Consider the following 22,947-nt stretch of genomic DNA (forward strand, 5'->3'; position numbering starts at 1 on the left):
GAGTGGTACTTTCTGAGAATCAGCCCTAGCCCAGCCTGCCCACTTTCTCCCCTTCCCAGTAGTTTATTCCTGCTCCACTGTAACACAGCCCAGAATTTTCATACTTCCTGTTAAAACTGCCTAACATTCTTACTTCTTTACTCCAACCTTTACCACCAGCAACGCCATCCTAAAATCTCAAAAGCCTATCTTTGTGAAGCAAATATGGCTGACAGCAAAGGCGAGGGAGGTCTGAAGAAGAGGTGTCATGGGTACGGTGCTCAGTTACCAATGGCAGCCATTCATCTCCTCATCCCACTGCACACAGTTCCTAAACTGCAATAGTCTGACATGATTTTTTGACTTAATGGTGGTATGAAAGCAATACGTATTCGGGTCAACCATACTTCGAGTTTTGATCTTTTCCCGGGTTAGTGATAATGGAGTACGATATTCTTTGGTGATACTGGGGAGGGAGAGAAAGTTGCAGCTCCCAGTCAGCTAGGCAATTCCGAGGGTAACGACCTTCACAGTTGAAACCATTTGTATCCATACAACCATTCTGTTTTTCATGTTCTGTACAGTATTCAGTAGATCGTGATATGTAACCCCTAATTATAAAATAGGGTTTGTGTTAGATGATTTTACCCAATTGTAGGCTAATGAACGTGCTCTGAGCACATTTAAGATAGGCTAAGCTATGATGTTCATTTTCAACTTAGGGTATTTTCAACTTAAAATGGGTTTATCAGGACATGAGCCCATCATAAGTTGAGAATGGTCTGTATTGATCTGTATGGATCTATGATCAGCCCTTTTACCTCTCCACTGATGAGAATAGCCTGGGGGCTGATCTGTGTGCTGTATGGTTCATGCTGTCTTTCTCATGAGGTGCTAGGAAACCTGGGTTTATTTTATAGTAATTTCTCAAATTATAAAGATTACATTTTTGAAGAAAAATTGTCTCAAAGGAGATAAAAGTTATCGAAACTTCCAAAACAAACCACATTTTATGGACATTAAAATTCTCCATGTTGTCAAAAATCTATTCAGGAAAACCTACCTGCCGTATCTACAAAGAATCTACAAGGGTCGCTCCCGTTACATACACAGTGCCTCTTTTTAAAGTTTGTTAACACCTCTATATTTGTTACCATCTTGTAATTTAATTTGGGGGGCTTGCTTTATCCTGGAAAGGATTGTAAGTCTCAGCAAAACTCATGTGCCTCTGTAGAGGTTTACCCAGTTTGTCTAAAGGATGGAGACTCAATGCTACCTCTCATACTTGCCCATCTGGCTTAGAGGACGGAAGAGCACCATTGTCCGGTGTAGGGAGCTGCAGGGAAGCACATACATGCAAAAAAGGTAGGAAGCTCTTAATCATAAAGCCTTGTCTCTTCTCAGTCCCCAACCAAACTCACCTCCCCACAACTTGCCTAACCATGACATAAGATTCAGAGTATAACTAGTGTATTCTGAATTTCTTTTAAAATTCTTTCTGAAGTAGTGCTATTTCTCGATTATAATTGCAGGATAGATACGCATTTGCCTTAATTAGTGTCTCTCCTTTTTAAAACCTACATTGCAAATAATGAAGACTGTTCATAATAGAGACAAAGCAAGTAAATAATCGGACAGGAAAATCCTTTCCGTTTCACTTCAGAGTGTGCTTTGGTTCTTGCATTTGAGCATGATCTGGAAATTCACTTCAAACCGAGGCACTTGCACTTGAGAACCAAAACTCTCGGGAATTAGTCCTGGAAACACTACTGAGTAACCCGTGCAAGTTAGTGCCCCTCTCCAGCCTCTTAGGGAACACAGAGTGAGATCAGAGACGGAACGTAGGGCCCCTTACAGCATAACAAATCAAAGCATCTCGGAGTTTGTCTTTAAGTAATAAAGTCTTGCTGGGAAGAACGGCTGTCTAGGTCTCACAGCACAGCTCTGTCTTGTGACTCCCTCCACGCTGGAAATCGCCCTCCTCAGGGGCGCGTGGGGAACTCAGCTGACAGCAAACACACACTGCCTCACTGACATTCCTTAGATGCCCAGTCCTCAGGGTGTCTCCACAGACGTGCAAGCTACCTGCAACGTGCAAGCTACCTGCAACGTGCAAGCTACCTGCAACGTGCAAGCTACCTGCAACGTGCACGCAAACAACAGAAACAGACCAAACTAAGGAATTAAGACTCCATTTCACCACTTCCTTCCCAGCCCTGTGTCTTCAGCCACTTAAAATCCGGTTGCCACCTTCTTTCTGGCAAATTCAGTAAGAGATGGCTGAGGGTGTCAAGATCTGCAGCTCGGGATGTAGACGGCCTTGGGGGAGCTAGCTGTCTCGTGCCCTCCTGCCTGGACTCCTAGTGGGACAGGCCCAGGGCCAACTCCAAGAACTGCAGGCACCTTGCCAGGCAATTAGTGATAGCGCTTAAGGACCGAAACATCCGAGCGACTGATTGGAGCTTTTTTCCAAGTGTCTGATCCCTCTTGGTTGATTGAGTGAATATGCCCTCATTTATCCTCTTTGAGGACGCAGCTGTGGAGAGCAAGCACACAGGCGCATCCTGTCGAAGCAAAGTGCTTTTTCCTTTCAGCTGCTTCTCTGTCCTGGTCCTAAAATGGCCCCTCCGGTGGAGAGCCTGATGCCTAACTTCCAAAATCATTAGAGAACAAGGTTGAAGGACTCCATTTTAACTCTTATTTTGCTTAATGTCACCCCAGAGTTGGAAACATTCCAAACGTACACTTCTCAAAAGGACAACTTTGTTTCTAAATAACATGCCCATTTAACAAAATACAGTTTTCTTTGGCTGCCGTTTCAAAACCCCTTCCCAGGCCTCATGCCTGTGGTCACTTGTCTTTGGATGTCTTACAAATGGCCTCCTGATCGAGGCATTGGGGAGAGTAGCTCCTGAGTCACGATGTATTAAAGTTGGGTTAAATATAATAAATTAGATGTTTCACATTAAAATGAGCATTTTTAAAATGTATATACCCAACAAGGTGAAGTGTTTCCAATAGAAGGTCAAATTTAGTTACAGGCGTGATGGAAACTGTATGAACCCTTCTTGGGAAGCTCTATAATGTTAAGTGACTAAATTCATCCTTGGACTTCAAAGAGCTTTGTCTGTAGTTTGTATCAATGGCTGCTTTTTAAAAGATTGCAAAATAGTAAATCACTTGTAAGAGGAGACAGTCTCTAGATATTGCCTATGATTAGCTGAATAGATCCTTCTGTCACCCATCAGTTGCTCATTTCAAGTGGCTCAAAGTTTATTGAATTTCTACAAGTGGAGGGCTTCTTTAATTTTCAAAAAATAAGAACATCATGACTCATCTTGAGATTGTAATATTCAGCCTGAGAAGTACTCATGCTGGGCTGTTGTTTTTTAAATGTACTATTAGAACTGAGATATCATCATTCGTCTTAATAATGTTCTTATATGCCGAAGCAGCTTACAAAATAGCTATTAAAAATAGAATTGCCATTCACATATTGGGTCTAATATATGCTACATCACATTATACTTCTAATCTGACTTGTTAGGCAATGTGTGGTTCTCAAATTTTATGAAACCAAGAGAAAGGAGATTAATGAAGCAAACATTTAATCTTTTTAGAAGGAAATACTCAGAGTTACTCATTCTTATTACTCATATTTTGTATGGTTGCATAGGGCCATCTGACCCACAAAATGGTGGCCATGGAACCCACAAAAATGGACTTAAAGGAAAATCTGTAAGATTTTCAAAGCAGCTGTAAAGTGGAAAGTAAGTATAATATAGTTTTTAAAATACAATATTGAACATGTGAAGAATCCCATTTTTGTCAAATTTTCTGTTGTCTTTTATGGTCTGCTGTCATAGCTTCCCTTTGAATGTTTCCTAGGGCCTAGACTTCACTAGTTTCCATCTGAAACCTAAAACCAAGAGCTCTAGATGTAAACAAGTAAAGACAAATACACAGATCAGGGAGAAATGCAAATGGAATGATAAGACACCCAAACAAATGTAGCATTTCATTTTGGTTCTCAAACTGTGGTCCATATATCAGCACTATAGCATCTTATTATGAAGGAAATTGCTAGGAAGGCAAATTCCTGGGCATTACCCTAGATGAGTAAATCAGAAACTTTGGGGATAGGGCTCAATGATCAGGATCAGTGTTTTAACGAGTATTTCAGGTAATCATGATGCATGCTGAAGTTTGAAAACCACTTATCTATAGGAAATACTTGAAGTTTTTCCAATGAATATTGAAATGTTCCCTAGATCCTGGATGTGCTCAATAAAATGTGACCGTAGTGACGAGAGATAAAGCTGGAGAACTGGATTTGGTAGGAGTAGCAGAGACATTTTTTTTTTTATTAACATATACTGTATTATTAGTTGCAGAGGTAGAAATCAGTGATTCCTCAGCTGTGTACAACACCCAGTGCTCATTACTTCAAGTGCCCTCCTTCATGCCTAGCACCCAGTTGTCCCATCCCTGCACCCACCTCCCCTCCAGCAACCCTCAGTTTGTTTCCTAGAGTTCAGAGTCTCTTACGGTTTGTCTCCGTCTCTGTTTTTGTCTTATTTTTCCTTCCCTTCCCCTATGTTCATCTGTTTTGTTTCTTAAATCCCACGTATGAATGAAATCATATGGTATTTGTCTTTCTCTGACTTACTTCACTTAGCATAATACCCTCTAGTTCCATCCATGTCATTGCAAATGGAAAGATTTCATTCTTTTTGATGGTTGAGTAATAATCCATTGTATATATATACACCACATTTTCTTTATCCATTCATCTGTCGATGGACATCTGGGCTCTTTCCATAGTTTGGTTATTGTGGACATTGCTGCTATAAACGTTGGGGTGCATGTGCCCCTTCCAATCACTACATTTGTATCTTTTGGGTAAATACCTAGTAGTGCAATTGCTGGGTCATAGGGTAGCTCAATTTTTCACTTTTTGAGGAAACTCCACACTGTTTTCCAGAGTGGCTGCACCAGCTTGCATTCCCACCAACAGTGTAGGAGGGTTCCCCTTTCTCCACATCCTTGCCAACATCTGTCATTTCCTGAGTTGTTAATTTTAGCCATTCTGCCCAGTGTGAGGTGGTATCTCATTGTGTTTTGATTTGTATTTCCCTGATGCCGGCTGATGTGGAGCATTTTTTCATGTGTCTGTTGGCCATTTGAATGTCTCCTTTGGAGAAATGTCTGTTCATGTCTTCTGCCTGTTTGTTGACTGGATTTTTTGTTTTTGGGTGTTGAGTTTGTTCTTTATAGATTTTGGATTCTAGCCCTTTATCTGATAAGACATTTGCAAATGTCTCTCATTTTATAGGTTGCCTTTTAGTTTTGTTGACTGTTTCCTTTGCTGCGAAAAAGCGTTTTATCCTGACAAAGTCCCGTTAGTTCGTTTTTGCTTTTGTTTCTCTCGCCTTTGGAGACGTGTCCAGCAAGAAGTTGCTGTAGCCGTGGTCAAAAAGGTTGCTGCCTATTATCTCCTCTAGGATTTTGATGGATTCCTGTCTCACATTTAGGTCTTTCATTCATTTTGAGTTTATTTTTGTGTCTGGTGTGATACTGTATGTGGAAAACCCAAAAGACTCCACCCCAAAATTGTTAGAACTGATACAGGAATTCAGAGTCACAGGCTATAAAATCAATGGGTAGAAATCAGTTGTGTTTCTGTGCACTCACAGTGAGGCAGAAGAAAGGAAGGAATTGCTCCCATTTACAGTTGCACCAAAACCATAAGGTACCAAGGAATAAAGCTAACCAAAGGAGGTAAAGGATCTGTACTCTGAAAAATGTAGAACACTTACAAAAGGAATTGAGGAAGACACAAGAAATGGAAAAACATTCCATGCTCATGGATTGGAAGAACAAATAGTGTTAAAATATCTATGCTACCCAGAGCAATCTACGCATTCAGTGCAATCCCTATCAAAATACCATCAGCATTTTTCATAGAACTGAACCAAATAATCCTAAAATTTGTATGGAACCAGAGACATCATTTTATCTCCAAAAAATCGTTCATGTGCAGTGTTTGGCCAATATCAATGTCATTACCTGTGACTTTGAATTGTAGAGCAAGCTCATTGGACAGAAGATCACAACCACCCCATCAGTAAAATAACTAATGCTTGTTAGGCACATACTATTAGCCAGGCATACTTCTACGTGTTTTACATTTATGTCACTTAATTTTCACAACCACCTTAACATTTCCCATTCTACAAATGTGGAAACTGAGGCCCAGAGGGAATAATTTATACAGAGTTCCACAGCTAGTAAAGTGGTTGGCCATTTTGCTTGGAATATATTTTCTTGTCTCTAAGTGATGATAATATGAGAAAAGATATGTACATATAAGGTTCATAATTGCTACTCTGGATTTTAATATGAAACAGAGTCCTTTATACAATTGCTCCAGTGTAATTAGGTAACACTAATGGCAATAACTACAGAACAAACCAGATAAACAAAACTAAAGCTGTCATACACAAGATATATATGTAATCTTTCTCGACATGCTAAAGTAGTTCTGAGCCCACAGACCTATCCTCAGCACTGATGAGAAAGTCAGCCTTCATCTATCACCCTGAAGGTTCACTTTCAAGCTGAGCAGACAGACCCTGGGTGGAGAGCCTGCTTTCTTGAAAGTCTTGAGCTGTTTCTGCCACCAAAGGGTCAGTAGAAAGGAGAGCACATCATAGAAAGACCTGCAAGTGTGCACAGAAAACTGACATCTGCCAATTCCCAAACCAAACAGAAGCTCATTTTTGTTATTTCCTGCTTTTTCCTTTGAAATCATAATCATTTAAATTTTGCAATTTCCTATCCTCACACTTTATATTTAGTAACTTGTTTTGCATTTGGTATTACACTATTAAATCACTAAAAGAAGCCTTCCCCCCCCCTTTTTAGTGATTAAGCAAAACAATTCATAATAACAAGAAAATATAGTAGAAAATTAACCTGGTTTCCTCATAAGCTTCCTTACCACTAGTCTCTAGGGCCACTTTAACAATTAATTATTAGAGACCTATAACATGTATTTCTTGGAGTGACTTGTCTAAGCATCACCAACCTTCTGTTGATTGACTTCCCCTGCCATCAAAGAAGTCTGATACAACAGTGTACATTCGTCTTTTCTAGCAGTGTATTGGTATTTTGGGGGGTTTGTACAGTGTAAATGCACATCACCTGTATTTCTTAGCAAAAGACTTTCAGTAATACACTTAAAAATTGACTTTTATGATTGAAAGAGGTTCAAAGAGAATACAAATATGAGAGTGAATACTTTCTAAAGTACCATCACACGATTTGTATTTAAAAACAGTGAGCAAATGAGAATGAATGAAACAGCAACCTGGCTATAGATCTAATTCTTTTTTTTTTTTTTTAAGATTTTATTTATTTGTCAGAAAGAGAGAACAAGCAGGGGGAGCGGCAGGGAGAAGCAGGTTCCCAACCGAGCAGGGAGCCTGATGTGGGGCTGGATCCCAGGACCCTGGGATCATGACCTGAGCCAAAGGCAGACACTTAACAACTGAGCCACCGAGAGATCTAATTCTTGAATGGTAATAGGAGAGGAGTAATGGGAAAGACAACTATAAATGCAGGCTGCAATCTGACACTGCCTTAGAATTAATTATGTGTTTTAAACTCATAAATATGACACTGCTTCTTGGGTGGAAACTAGTCATGGGCAATCTAAACCTCTTGAAAAGTTCTTAGGATTTGGAAGTCCAAATAAAAATTTCCAAACTGCAAAGGTAAATTCTACCTTCCTCCATGCTTCCAGATTCAAGGAAAAAAACACACATACAACCTGAATGTCAGATAATATTTTCTAAATTCTCTAAGTGAAGAGAGCTACAGGGAGCAATCATTAAATAATAAACACTTTCATATGGGGTTTCTGAAATGATTCTAACATGAACAGTGAAAATCTATACTGATTAGGCTGTTAGTTCTATTAACCTACTGAAAGGTATCTGCTTAAGAGAAATTACTTATCTACAGAATATCTCCTGTAAATGCAACTATGGAGGGACTCGGGGGTAGAGAGGAAGATCCTTCCTCCCCCCCCCCCCCCCCCCAGTTGTTGGGTGTCTACTAGATGTCATGCAGTGTTCTAGGTGCTCAAGATATTGGTGGGGAATGAAAAAGAAACATCTGTGTTCGAATGTATATTCTGGAGGGAGGATTAGAAAGTAAGATACACAGCAATACAACAAGTGCTGTCAAGAAAAATAAAGTGAGAAAATGGACTAAGAAGTGATGTCAGGAGGAAAAGAGCAATTGCAAGTGACTGGGGACACTGGTTCTTCACTGGAAAAATGGTGTAGAAAGTGAAGGAGGAATCAAGGAGGATGTCTGCAGGAAGATCATTCCAGGGAAAAGGAATGAGCACAAAGGCTCAGAGGCAGGAGATTACTGACGTGTAAGAACTGCGTGGAGGCCAGTGTTGCTGGAGTAGAATATGGGAGAGAAAGAGGAGTAGGAGATGAGGACAGAGGGGGAAAGGGGGACAAATTACCTAGTGTCTTGTTATATAGGTCATTGTAATGTCTTTCATTTTTACTCTGATTGAGAAGGGAGCCACTATAGGAGTTTCAGCAGAGATGAGAAATGTTCTAACTTAGGTTTTTAAATGTTCATCCCAAGATTCACAAAGGAACTGATACATAACAAGTAATTACACTATCAAAGAATGAAGGCAATCACTAATATATTTTTAGCTAATGAACCAAGTGTTTACTATGCGGTAAGTAGGTTATTTCACAAATGTGCCCAGTAAGCCTATTCTGTGATTCAGTTGAGGAAATTGAATCCTGGAGAGTGTATACAACCAGTCCATTATCAGATAGCAAAGTGTGGCAGAGCTGGCTTTCAAACCTATATGTTCTGAAGTCTGACTCCTTACAAGGGAAGCTTATGTTTTCTGGCTTCTTCCATGCTCGAGGCGATACAACAGACGGACTGATTTGTTCTCTCTGGAAAGTTGAAGAAGGCTCCACAAAGAGAGTGATGATTGAAATAAACTAGAGAATGAGTAGTTTGCCTGGAAGAGAATAGGTGCAAAGTCATCCAAGCAGAGGAAACCATGGTAGTTCAGGAAGAGGTTTTGTGCGGCTGCAGCTTGGTTAGCCTATAACGGCCTCCTGAGATGATAGAAGCCAGGTGGTTTGAACAGGTCCTCACTCAAAAGGGAGGTTTTCCTCTTTGCTGAGATTTTTTTTTCTATAACCAATCAAGGGTAAGAAGAGCTCCACTAAAATGTTTGCTCGTAGACAATAATCATATGTATAATTATGTATTTGCTGTTTGACTTCTCCAATAGGTGGCAAGCTTTCTGAGGGCAGGAACCTGCTGTCTTATTTACTGTTGCTTCCCAGCTCCTAATACTGTGCCTGCAATGAGTGCCTGGGAACTATTTGTTGAGAAGTATGGATGCTTAGAATATGCATAAGAGTGTTGGGTTACATGTGTTTTCAAGAGTAATGTGTACTTCTCTTTTGCAAGTTCAAGTCCTGGAGTGGGTGTGAATGGTAGCCATGCAGAGCTAGACGCCATGTCCCTCTGCCCTCCAAGGAAGATGCAGCATTCACACAGCTAGCATATGCTACATCGAGGGCCTAGCCAAATTCCCTCAGCCTAGATGTGAGTGATTCACTAGACTCCTCGTTGTCACTCTTGAAATACAGCTTCTACAGTCTTTTATCTGAGAGGAAAGAATCAACTCAACTAGGAAATGAATAGACTGTGTGAGGTTATCAACCCCGGGCAGGGGAAACCCTCTCATCTCCACGTCTTCCTTATCAGGAGTAGCACTAATGATGTCATGCAGGAGACAATACAGAGATGAGCCAAGTTCCGGTTCCCAAAGACTTAACAGTTGAAAGAAAATAACACACTTCTGGAAAAGGAAGTTTTGCCTGACTAATCTAGACTGACAGGAGGCTCTCAAGTGAGCATGTGTATCAAATGGAACCACCAAAATTCTATCCATTTCAAAAATGTATCTAGATTTATTTATTTTATTTTATTTTATTATTATTTTTTTTTTGGTACCTAGGTTTTAAAAAGGACAGTGTCAGCCTTCTGTACTACAATTTAAAAGTATGCCTCCATTGGATGGGAGACTAAGTAGAAAGTGATAAAGAAATAAGTATCAATGGTTCAGACTAAAATTGGTTTTCTATAGGAAAAAGTATAAAAATATCATGCTCCATGGAAATCACCGTAGGAAATCTTCCTTGGAATATTTACAAGTGATGTAGATTGCTGAACAATAATTATTTCTATAAATTCACTTTTCAGTGTCCCTAAATCACCTAACTTTGTATTCAAATATGTATTCTATTGCAAAATAAATTAACCTAGTGGGGTCGCCTGGGTGGCTCAGTCGTTAAGGTCTGCCTTTGGCTCAGGGCGTGATCCCGGTGTTCTGGGATTGAGCCTCACGTCAGGCTCTTCCACTGGGAGCCTGCTTCTTCCTCTCCCACTCCCCCTGCTTGTGTTCCCTCTCTCGCTAGCTGTCTCTCTGTCAAATGAATAAATAAAATCTTTTAAAAAATAAATAAATAAAAAATAAATTAACCTAGTGGCTACGAGTCATTAGGGTTTTATATCAGAAGTGTGAGGGGCCTATTCTCAGCTCCACATATAACAAGGTAGATGATCTTGGAAAACTTAGCATTTCAGGTTCATCAATTTCAAAAATAGGTACAATAATACATCTTGTACTGTTTTCCAGTATAGGTTATACATGATAATGTGTCCAAGATACTTAGCTTATACTTAAAATACTAGATAGAGTTATCTCTAAATACATGGCAGTTGTTTTCATCACTATACGGTAGGTTTGGTTTTGTTTTATCAAGTTCCCAAAGGAATCCATAATTCAAAAACAAACACAGAGGTAAAAACCATTGATCTAGGACAATAGTTCTCAAAGTGTGGTCTGTGGAGCCCTTAGTTCTCAAGATCATTTCAGAGTATCTGAGAGATATAAGCTATTTCTATAATAATACTACAGTGTAATTTTTTTCACTGTGTTGGCATTTGCTTTGCACTGATGTTGCGAAAGCAATTATAAATAAACTTGCTGATGTCTTGGTACAGACCAGGTAGCAGTACCAAACTGTCCTAGTAGTCATTGCATTCCCATTTAAAGAAACAACTGCTTTACTTAAGGTCCCTGATGAATCAAATGAATTTTATTTACTAAGGTTTTACCCTTGAGTACAGGTCTTCTTAACATTTTGTGCAACTGAACAGGAAGTACTTACAAAGCATTCCTACTGAACGTGGAAGTATGATGGTAGACTCTCCAGGAAAAGCACCTATGCGACAGTTTGTGTGGAACACCATTTTTATTCCAAAAAGAAAAAAAAGTAGCTACAGACAAATTATGGCCACACAGCAGAGTATTTGGCACAAGTTTTTTTCAAAAATGAAGTAAACAGTAAACAGTGTCAATTCAGAAAAACAACCCCTAATATTTGTTAAAAGTGATGAAATATGATTTCTAAGTAAAAATTGGTTTTGGAAAAGGGTACTCACCACTGTGAGCTTGAACGTGTCCCCATACCTAAAGATATTTCTGATGATGTTTGTGGGAATATTAATGTGATTTTTTGACACTGTAAAGTGAAATATCTTAGCATTTGAAAAATATCCATAACTCATTGAACTGATATTTTACAAGCAACCTATGTATGGTGCTACAGAATCAACCACACATCTGTAAAGGATCTATTCGGAGTATAAGACAGACATAGGGATTTTCATATAACAAAATCTCTTGAAAAGCTCATTGATAGAATTTCAGATTCTATGTTCCAACTGATCTTTAAAAAACTATCACATGTCAGGTTTTAGTATGGGAACAGAAAAGAATACCCACAATTATCTGGAAAGGCTACTAAAATATTCCTTCCTTTTCCATTTCACGTAAACATGAAGCATGTTTTTATATATATATATATAATTTGAACCAAAGCAACATATGGCAATGGGTGAAACGCAAGAGTAGTATGAGTCTCCAGCTATCACCTAATTGTCAGGCTCCCTTCTCACTGACATGATACCACACTCAAGTGCATCTTTCATTTCAGCTTAACTAGAATTAAACCTTGATGGAACTTAATATGAAAAGAAAACACAACCAAGGGGTAAATTAGCATTTACTATCTCCTATAGTTGAACATTTAAAAATTTGGAAAATCTATAATTATTCATAAATTGCTATTCAGCAGACAAATAAGGGCAACTTGTAACATTGTGGACCCTATGAATGAGGAGGAAAGTGACTTTCCAAGAGTCAACACCTACTCCTGAATAAAACCCGGGCACTAAATTCAATATCTCCCTCCCATATTCTTTATCTTTGGGTAACAGCAATATTTCTAATGTGACCTTACCTTTCACTGACATGGGTTATAAAAGGACAGGAAAAAAATTGTATGTGTGAATTATCTTCCTACATGTGACTTATCCTTCATAATTTATCTTTAATAACTCCTTCAGGGAATTTAACTTGTTTTAGTCATGAATCCAACTCATACCCTATTTAACAACTGTTTTTGAATCAAACTTTCTGCATCATGCCATTTAGAAGTCCACAGAAGAAAAACAAAAGTATTTAAATCACATCAATATTTTTCAGTAGGTTCCTGAATTGCCCCTTGGAGAGTTCAATGTTAGTCCAAAAATAAATAAATGAAAATTTAAACCTTACATATACTCCTTTTAAATGAGAGAGTATAAAGAGACATCACTGCCACAGTGAGATGTCAACTTTATTGATTTTCCTTAACATAGTGCTTAATCTATCAAACACTATCAAAAGTTACGCAAACCCGAAGGTAGACTGTTTATTTGCATGGGTTTTTGAATCTTAAGAATCTACAAGGAGAATCGAGGCCCCGTGATATCAGTGTTTCTTCAGTGCTTGCTTGTGCTCAGTCGCATCCCAAATGCCAGTTTTGAGTGAGTGTGCCTTGCCACGTTCTTTTTTGTATTTTTGCTTCCTTATTCTGATGCCCTGTATAAAATAACCTCAGATTAGTATTTCACTCACATTGCTTTTTATCAATGAATTCATTTATTAACACAGTAGATACAGCTTGTAATACAAATTCACATGTGTACTTTGAATAATTCAATCCATTAAAGAGAATTCTATAGAATAGCCAATGGCATTTGTAACTTTAAAAGCAATGAAAGCAATTTTTAATGTGCTTAGATTTGACTTGACATAGTTTCACATTTCGTACTGTTGAATTGAAGTACATTTCTAAATAAATACTTTGAAATCACTGCTATTATACACAAATACGATATCATTCTGTTTCTGGGACTCAAGACAGGTAAGAGTATGTGATGATAGTGCCCTGAAAATGAATTTTAATTTTCCATCTCATGATGGTGATTCTTAAAACTATTTATTCTTCAGTTATCGCAGCTGTAGAGCCGAATGTCAGGTTCACAGTTTGCATATTTGTGCAGATTTGTTTAGGAAATGGGCTCTGTTGTGAACTTGTTTCAAAATTGCCAAATGGGTGTGTAATGAAAACACATCTGCTAAACAAAAAAGAGAAACCAAGTTTGAGAAAGGAATTAGCAAGGAAACATTAGTTTTAAAAGTTCTTTTATAATTAAAGCGCGCTGCAAATGAAGTGGATCTTTGCCCAAACATGCTATTCGTAGCGGCCGCAATCATGGAGCAGCAGGTGCTGCAGGCAGAGCCAGGAGAGCAGCCACCAGCAAGGACGAACACAGCAGAAGAGGGGTTGGCAGCTGGGGGTGAGCCAGCAGTGGTGTGATTTCCCAATAGCGAGTAGCAAGAAAACATACGTTAAAAAAAAAAAATCAACAATTAAAGTGACCTTGTGTGTCTTTCCCCAATGAGTGGAGAGAAAATCTTGACAGGCATTTTAAAATTTTTCTTTGATGTAGGGTGTCAGCATTCTGACCTGCTCAAATGCCACCTCATTGGTGGAGTTTTCTCTCCAAATACAAACGTACATATGCATGTATATGTGTACATACATACATACATCCGTGTGTAGGTATAAGTATAGTGAGAGAAAACCTTCCTAGCAGTGATGTTACAAATGTTATTTATAGATTATTCATTAAGGAATTATAGGTAGGCATTTATCAAGTCCCCAGTCCCAGTCTTGAAATCCCATCCCCCTTTGTTTGAACCATCTAATATATCTTGCATCGCCTTGATTATCTCTTTATTATCTAACCCGCCCAAAATAAAAGCCTCATAAGAACAAAAACTCTCGACAGTTTTCTGCTCTATCTCCAGAACCAGCACCTGACATAGAGTTGACATGCATACAAATGTGTTTAATAAATGAAAAAAATCACTAAATATGAGCCTCTTTTTTGCACTGAGAGAAATATAAACATTTATTCAGTATGTTTCGATCTTCACCTGGGTAAAGAGGCTCCTTTTGATCCTGTACTTCTGTGAAACATCCATATATCTTAGGAAAACATTCCACAGGTAATTAGAATATCTTTGTAAATACGGAAATTATGTCATGCCTTCTCTACAGCATTATATTCATTTGAGAAAGAAATTTGCTTCTAGCTTATAAATCTGTATTTGGCCATCGGTTATTATTTATCACTCTTTATTCACACTCAGTTTGAGATTTCAAAGTTTTCTATACATCTTTATAAGTGAAACTTCGTGAGTGCCTTTTCCTTTTTTTTTTTTTTTTTTAAGATTGATTGATTGATTAGACAGAGACAGCCAGCGAGAGAGGGAACACAAGCAGGGGGAGTGGGAGAGGAAGAAGCAGGTTCATAGCAGAGGAGCCTGATGTGGGGCTCGATCCCATAACGCCGGGATCACGCCCTGAGCCGAAGGCAGACGCTTAATGACTGCGCCACCCAGGCGCCCCGTGAATGCCTTTTCCAAGTAGCTTTTATCTATTCGAATAATCCAGCTTTAATAGTATCAAATCAAGGACAGAAGGAAGGAATTAACTTCCTAATAGCATTATATAGACCACATTCCTCATTTTTGCTCTCCCATCACATCTTAACAATAATTGGACATTAGAGAACAAAATTGGTAATTGAGTTCCCTTTCACCAAGCACAAAGTCTGGCAGGAACAGAAAGGAATTTTTTCAAAATGCAAAGCCAATCAATCATGTTACCCCCACGCTTAAAGCCCTGCAGTAGCTTCTCATTGCTCTTGAAGAACAGCATCCTCACCTCCGCTCACATGTCCACCTGGTCTGGCCCTTGCTTATCTCCCCAGTCTCATTAATCATCACTCTCTCATTTGGTTTGTGAGCTCAGGCCAAACTGCCTTCTCTCAATTTCTAAATTCTCCATTCTTTTTCCAAATGCCAGACCTCTGACTGTGCTGTTTTGTCCGTAAGGCTCTTCTCTACCCCACTTCCCCATATCAACACTAATCATCCTTCAGATCCCAGCTCTGAGGTTCCTCTTTCTCTGGCAGCTTTCTCTTCCTCAAATTCTCATTCCAGGCCGGGGTCTTTCATTAGAAGCTCCCATAGATAGTCCTTTCTTTCCTTCCTTACCTTCTCTTCCTCCCTTTCCTCCCTCCTTTCCTACCTCGGAGAGCACATACCTCCATTTGTAATCATACATTCTTTTGCATTCTCATTTGGCTAATACCTGTCTCCCAACTCGTCTGTTGGAGAGCAAAGACACATCTCATGTTCACTATTGCCCCCTAACTAAAGAACAGTGCATGGCATATGTAGTAGGAGGTCACTAATACTTGCTACATCAATGAAAACAGACAATTTCCAAACTGTGTAACTTGCCTTGCTGATAGAAGTCAACGATTTAAGTAGTTTTAAAATACTCTTAGCTTAATACAGCAATAATTGGGGTATGAAATGTTTACAACCTTGTTGCGGTGAACATAAGTAGCTAAAGGGCAGTAAATGAAGAAGGAAGGTGAAACATTGAGAAGTATCAACCTCACGGGCTTCTTAACCTGTGCTGAGTACCTCTACGTCCATCTAATGTTAGACGCTCACATCAATAGGGAGTAGAGAATGCAATAGCACTCATGAAAAGACTCTAGAATAGTTTTGCCTATGATCTTCAAGAAAACAGTTTTGTAATAAAATGCTGATAGTAATAATGAAATGAATCAGGAGGAAAAGTTGGAAAGTGTGAAAACAAAGCACCCAGACCCTGCTGAACATTTCTAGGGAAATAAATATTTAGTTACTCCATGGCGAGAAGGTCTTGTGATGTGTAATGTTTCATGCCTCATAGCACAGAAGTTATGAGAGAGCCATCAGTAATCAGAGTAACACCATCCGTTAACCAAAGCAAGAGATGACACAGGGATGAAAAATGAGGTGTCTCTTTAGAAATGGGAAAAAATGAAGACTTCAGACATTGAAATCAGTCTGGTTTCCCTCTGGTATTTCTGAGAGGCTTTTACATTTAAGTTTTCTCACTTGGTCTCTGCCTTATTTTTGTGTGGATTTCAGGCCTATTAACCCTTCCAGTACAAATTCAAATCAACAAAAAATAATTCGAATACATGAAGAAAAGAGACTGGATGCTGGTTGAGCTTGTTATCCTAGATCTCATATTGAGTAATTGTGTGACCTTGACGAAATTACTTGACCTCTCTCTTGAGTCTGACTTGCTGCAGAACAGAATTTAATGAGAAACATACACATGAATGCTATTAGGCCTCCTAACATACCCTAGAGAGGGGATCCATGTTAATGTTTCCTTTTACCTCACTGTATGTGAGTGTGTGTGTGTGTGTGTGTGTGCACACGCCTGTGAACTCAGGGTGTGTTCCAGAGTGCTGAGAAGGCTTTTTTTTGTTTCCTTCAGAAATCTCTTCCTAACCTTGCTCAGTGATGGATGGAATTCCTCAAAAGGGGCAGAGCATTTCCTGCTATAATTAGCATTAGAAATTAACATACAAATCACTGAGGGAGAGGTGACACAGTCTCATACTGTGACTTAAAAAGATTTCTAGGAACTCTTTTTCTAAGAGTAAATTTTAACAGGGTTAAGAAGCCTAGGGAAGTGAATGCTTACAGATGGGGAAGAATAAAAGGGAGAACACTTAGAGGGCCAAAAGCCCATTTTGCTTGCTTCACATCTTTGCCTGGAGCTGGCCCTGGCGAGCAACTTGGAGAGGACAGTTACATACCCTTTGAGTTTGGGTAGCAAACACCTCCCCTGCATCCCCAGGAGAACATAAGCTTATAGGGTTGTACCTTGTTGAACCTCTCTGCTCACACTGAGAACACTCAGATTTCTGAGCAGTGCTAGCCAGCGCTAGGAACTGCACCTGTGAGAGCCCATCTGATGGTACAATAGCAAATGGAATATACTGGATCACCAGTGTTTTAAACATGAAGATCCGTGACAGTTCAGGGGGGTTAATGTAACAACTTCTGCTTGGTTTTGACTGTTTTTATATAATTTGTGTTTGCTTATTTATTTGGCAGCCAGAATGGAAAGCATATCTCTTCAAAATATCCATAGAATAGGAGGACACTGTAGGCATTATCCCGGAGCCTTATACTTAATAATAACAACCCGTTGCTAAGGATCACAGTACCGATGGCATATGAAATTACTGGGAGGATGCAGCCTTTCTGACAGGCTCATTTAGTCTGATTTTGATAAAATAATTCAATGAAATGAAATTTCTGTGTTTTGAGTATTCTGGCATATTCTAGATTGAACATTAAATAATAGTGTCTCGTTCTGTATCTAATATTAGTTCCCGGCGTATCTGTCCTCAATACCCTTCCCAGTGTTTCCCTGTTTTCATGAACTTTCATTTTCTTTGCCTTTTGCCATAATTATTAAGAAAAGATAAGATGAAAATGAAGGTCAGGAAGCTTCTGAGTCTCTGTGAGTGTATATAATTGGTGTCATGTTGACCCAGAGTCTGAAGATGTGTGGAGAAAATAGAGATAGATTAAAAAAAAAAAAAAGGTAGTTACTGAGATTGTAGAGAGAGCAATCTGACATGAGGGACAAGGCCTACTTGGGGACCAAAGACACAGGTATTCAAGTCAGAAAGAGGGTTGTGTCCGGGACTGCTTTGGTCATCTCTCAAAAGCCTTTCATATGAGTGTCATTTACTAGAAAGTTCCACCCTCAGGGGATTCCTTGAGGTATCTTGAAGACACTGCGGGTCTTCTGACACCTTCAGGTGTTGAGAATTCCCTCTTCTCCTGTACCAAACAACAATTTTTGTACCCTTGTTTAACAATTCAAGAACCCTTTAAAGATTTTGAAATCCAAACTACTGTCAAGAATAACTATCCTAGGGGCACCTGGCTGGCTCAGTTGGTAGAGCTTGCGACTCTTTATCTCAGGGTTGTGAGTTCAAGCCCCACTTTGGGTGTAGAGATTGCTTAAAAATAAAAATCTTTAAAAAAATCTTAATCATGATGGGGTTAAGATATTGCATAAGACTAGATGCAGGAGGGAAGACAGCAAGAAAGAGAAAGAGAATTACAGTGAAATCCAGTATCTGTAAATCCCAGCACACTGCTCCAGTGTGTCCGTAAGTGCTCATTCTTGGTATTGCTCTGAACTTAAGTACTTTCTACTGAACTCTCTTGAATGGGCCAAGAAGGATTTTTTTAAATTAAAGAGTGAATAAAGAGTAATAAGAGACTAGTATAATTTTTGACATTTTAGTCTCCAAGCTATACAAGGCATGTAGACTATCAAGACAGAGACTCTCTGGGCGCCTGGGTGGCTCAGTCGGTTAAGCGTCTGCCTTTGTCTCAGGTCATGATCCCGGAGTTTCGGGCTCCAGCCCAGGGTAGGGCTTCCTGCTCAGGGGGGAGTCTGCTTCTCCCTCTACCCTTTACCCTGCTCATGCTCACTTGCTCGCTCTCTCAAATAAATATTTTTTAAAAAGAAACTATCAAGTTATAGATTTACAAAGCCCCCCACCAAGATCATTTAGTTCCCACTTCTGTATCTACATAAATAAGGCATTCTGAAAATCTTGATTTTTTTAAAATGGGATTTTTATTTTTCTTAAGATTTATTTATTTATTTATTTGTCAGAGAGAGAGAGCGCACAAGTCGGGGAAGGGGCAGGCAGAGGGAGAAGCAGGCTCCCTGGTTGTGGGAGCAGACTGGGTGTGGGACTCAATCCCAGGACCCTGGGATCATGTCCTGAGCCGAAGGCAGACGCTTAACCAACTGAGCCACCTAGGCCTCCGAAAATCTTTAAATATGTAGATAAAATCTTAACTAAAACAATCTTCCGACCACCATAGAACATTGCTTTTCCTCAAATATTTCAATTAAAATTACAGTTTGTAATATGTAATACAAATTTGGCTTCAATTTAAGACCATTTCTTTTTTCTGTCTTGCTTCACTATTTTTCACACTGAATTTCTTATGCCTTCTGTTATATTTTAAATAAAGATATTAGATGGTTTTTTACCTTGGTAGATTAGAATTGCTTAGGGCTGCACATTCATTTTTTATGTTCAGGTTATAGTGACAAATTCAATCTTCATAAACACGCTGCTTTATATGGTGTGTACCTGGACCGTTTGCAGTTCCAAGGGCAGCAATGACAACAGTGGTTGAGGTAAAAGCTCAATCTGTGACTTGATTCCTCCAATTCAGTTTTCACGACAACTGTCACAACTTTACCGCGAGTCGAGTGTTGTATGGAAAACAAAACAAAACAAGAACCCTCTTATTTAGATATGGACACTATAGAAGGAAAGGGAAAATATACAGGCGATCTCTTAGGGACTGCCCACTGCTTGCTTCAGGGATATTTTTGAAAACAGAAATTAAATCTCCACAGCCGAAAATGCCTGGAACCAGGGCCGTGCTGAGCTGCGGACTGGGCCTGTCTCCACAGCCAGGCTGGGGCGGCTCTGGCCGCTCTGCCAACCGGAACATGCCCGGGAGGCGTGGCTCCTGGGCAGCCTGGCTGGCTCCCCAGGACGCTGCAAGTGAAAACTCTAATAGGATTCCTGAGAAACACGAGACCCAATCAGAGTGCCAGTGCCACGCTCATCCTTTGGCTGCTTTAACTCAAGTCCCCACTGAGGCTGAGGAAAACGTGGAAATGATCAGTTTTCACTAATTCCTGAGATATTCCTGTTCCTCCTTCGCTATGAAGGCGTGACTCCGGACAACCCTTCACAATCCCACTGTCTTTTATCTACTCCTGCTCTCACTGGATTTTTGGCCATCAAGGAGGATGTGAGCCAGCAGCTCGTGTGTAACTAAACTCATTAACGGCGGCAGCCCGCCTAGGTTCCATGGAACCGACACTGCACGTGGTGGTTCCAAAAGTTGTAACACTGCCATGACGTCGAGATTTGGCACCGTGTATGTCAGCTGGAGGATTGCAAGCCACCAAACCAGGTCATTCGCGTCCATTGTATCCCATCTGGGAACTGAATTATTTAATCTGGCTGCCTCAATCAGATTGGCCAGAAAACTGCCAGGCTATTTAGGGTTTGGGTCTGTAACAGTAAGAAGAAGCCCCATGCATTGTAGATTTTAGGGAATTTAAAAAGTGCCGTGAGATCCTTCCTGTAGAGTCCTCCCTGGCATGTATGTGCTAGCCTGTGGATTCAGCGGACGGCAGGGTGATGTGGTCTCTCTCCAAGGGCTATGTTTCATACCTTCCTCTCCTCAGCTTTTGCACTAGGAGGGAAATCCCTAATGGAAACTGACCAGCTGGAGCTCGGATTATTTTTGGTGATCAAAGAAAAACAATTTGATTCTTGGACATTGTTTTCCCTTGTGGAACAAGAATTTGAATTTGTGCCATTGGTTTGCTCTCTCCCTACCCGAAGGAAAATGAGAAAATTAGAGTATGGATCCTAAAATAGGTTGTATTTTCTGAACTCATTGGTGATTAATAATAGATATCTCTAACCCCTAGACAATTAGCGTTCCCTTGACTCACAGAGGGGAAACAAAAAAAGGCTAAAGCTGAGTGTATTTATGCTATCCAATTACAATGTCTCTCACATCTAAAGAAAGGAAGAATGAAGCAGTTATTGAAAATACCATTCCAGGTCAGAGCATCCTACTATTTCTGACTGTCTGAATTTGTCTCCAGCGTTGTGCTTATTCTCCCTCCCCCAGTGTCTGGATCTTCTCTCTCAGGATTGACCTTATAATTGTACTGATCCAGACCAGTCTCAGAGCAATGGAGACCCTCAGTTCTGAGCAGATTAATCTCCCCAGGATTGATAACTTATTTCAGGTTTGCATCCCTGTTCATTTCCAGCACTGTCAGTAAGATGGACAGTTAGCAGTCAACAAGAAAAACTCCCTTTGGTCACCCACGGTGCAGTAGCACATATATTATAAAATAGAAAGATGTATTTATGGCATGCTATAAAGAAAGCTCTAATCTAAGGACTTTAAAAAAACAAACAACCCGTGAACAGTAGCGTCAACCACAGGCATTCATCTATTTCATCCCCCTGCATTTAATTTTTGCTTTCTCTTTTTTCCCCCCAAACTGGGTAACTTAGACATTTCCTACAATACGTCTTCATTAGAGTCCATAAATGTTTTATGGATGTGCATTTAGAAAATTTGCTCTAAAGCCTGAATTTGAGCAAGGCCATCACTAGAAGGCGAAAAAAAGCATCATTGACATCTGCTGAAGTGTTAATTTCTCTGAAAGCACAGAGTCTGTATTAACACAGACTTTCTCTTGCTGAATGATAAGTTTTAAAATTGTTGAAAGAATGCCAAAGGGTTTTCATGCAAAGATTGTGTCATTATATCCCTGCTTTCCTGCAATTTGCTTTTTAAATCTTTTATTCTAAATCTAAGGCTTCCAAAAAAATTGTATTTATTTTTTCAAGTTTTTATTTAAATACAGTGTAATATTAGTATAATATTAGTTTCAGGTGTACAATTTCATGTTTCAGCATTTTTATACAACACCAGTGTTCATCACAAGTGCACTCCTTAATCCCCATCTCCCATTTAACCCACCCTCCCCCCCACCTATGTTCCCTCTGGGGAACATCAGTTTGTTCTCTATAGCTAAGAGTCTATGGTACCAAAACCCATCGGTGAAGCCCTATGCCGGTTACAATTAGATTGAGAGAATGTAAAAACATAGAGTTAATAGGATTATGAGAGTTGTAATGTTTAATCTGATATTCTCTAAAGAAATCCTGTTAAGTTTAACTGAATGTTTTATGGGAATGGATATTAAGTCTGGCTGAGGAACACTTCCTTTACCCTACTGTAAAACCATAACCTATTGACAAAGTCCTAACAGAGGCTACTGTTAGGAACATAAGAGTTGATGGAAATATGGTAAAAATTTGTAGGAGAATTTATATGTTTGAATAGACTTTCAGACACCATGATGGATCACTCATCATCGGGGAAATACAAATCAAAACTACAATAAGATATCAACTCACACCTCTCAGAATGGTTAAAATCAAAAATACAGGAAACAATAGGTGGTGGCAAGGATGTGGAGAAAGGGGACCCGTCTTACACTGTTGGTGGGAATGCAAGCCGGTGCAGCCACTCTGGAAAAGAGTATGGAGGTTCCTCAAAATTATATATATTTAATGACAAGTATGATTCGTGCACATTGACAACATCAGACAACAGACACTGGTTTTTTTCTTTTTAAGTGTTTTTATTTTAATTCCAGTTAGTACACATAATACAGTATAATATTAGATTCTGGTATACAATATAGTGGTTTAACAATTCCGTGTAACACCCAGTGCTCCTCACAACAAGTGCACTCCTTAATCCCCATCGTCTATTTGACCCATCTCCCCACCTCCCTCCTTTCTGGTAACTACGAGTTTGTTCTCTATAGTTAAGAGTCTGTTACTTGGTTTGCCCTGCGCGTGTGCTTGCGTGCGCACTCTCTCTCTCTCTATATATATATATCTACATATAGATATATA

At 39.5% G+C, this 22,947-nt stretch overlaps 1 long non-coding RNA gene across 1 annotated transcript in view; it reads right to left on the bottom strand.

Moving 5' to 3' along the window:
- Positions 1-12,773: 12,773 nt before the first annotated feature.
- LOC103677143 overlaps positions 12,774-22,947 on the bottom strand; it is an 89,345-nt gene continuing 79,171 nt past the window's right edge. The window contains exons 4-5 of the long non-coding RNA XR_572325.2: positions 19,458-19,666; positions 12,774-13,036 (exon numbers count right to left, since the gene is read on the bottom strand). This is a non-coding gene — a long non-coding RNA (uncharacterized LOC103677143). The remainder of the gene's footprint in view (positions 13,037-19,457; positions 19,667-22,947) is intronic.

The sequence above is a fragment of the Ursus maritimus genome, unplaced genomic scaffold (assembly GCF_017311325.1).
Source record: "Ursus maritimus isolate PB19 unplaced genomic scaffold, ASM1731132v1 scaffold_5, whole genome shotgun sequence".
NCBI lineage: Eukaryota > Metazoa > Chordata > Mammalia > Carnivora > Ursidae > Ursus > Ursus maritimus.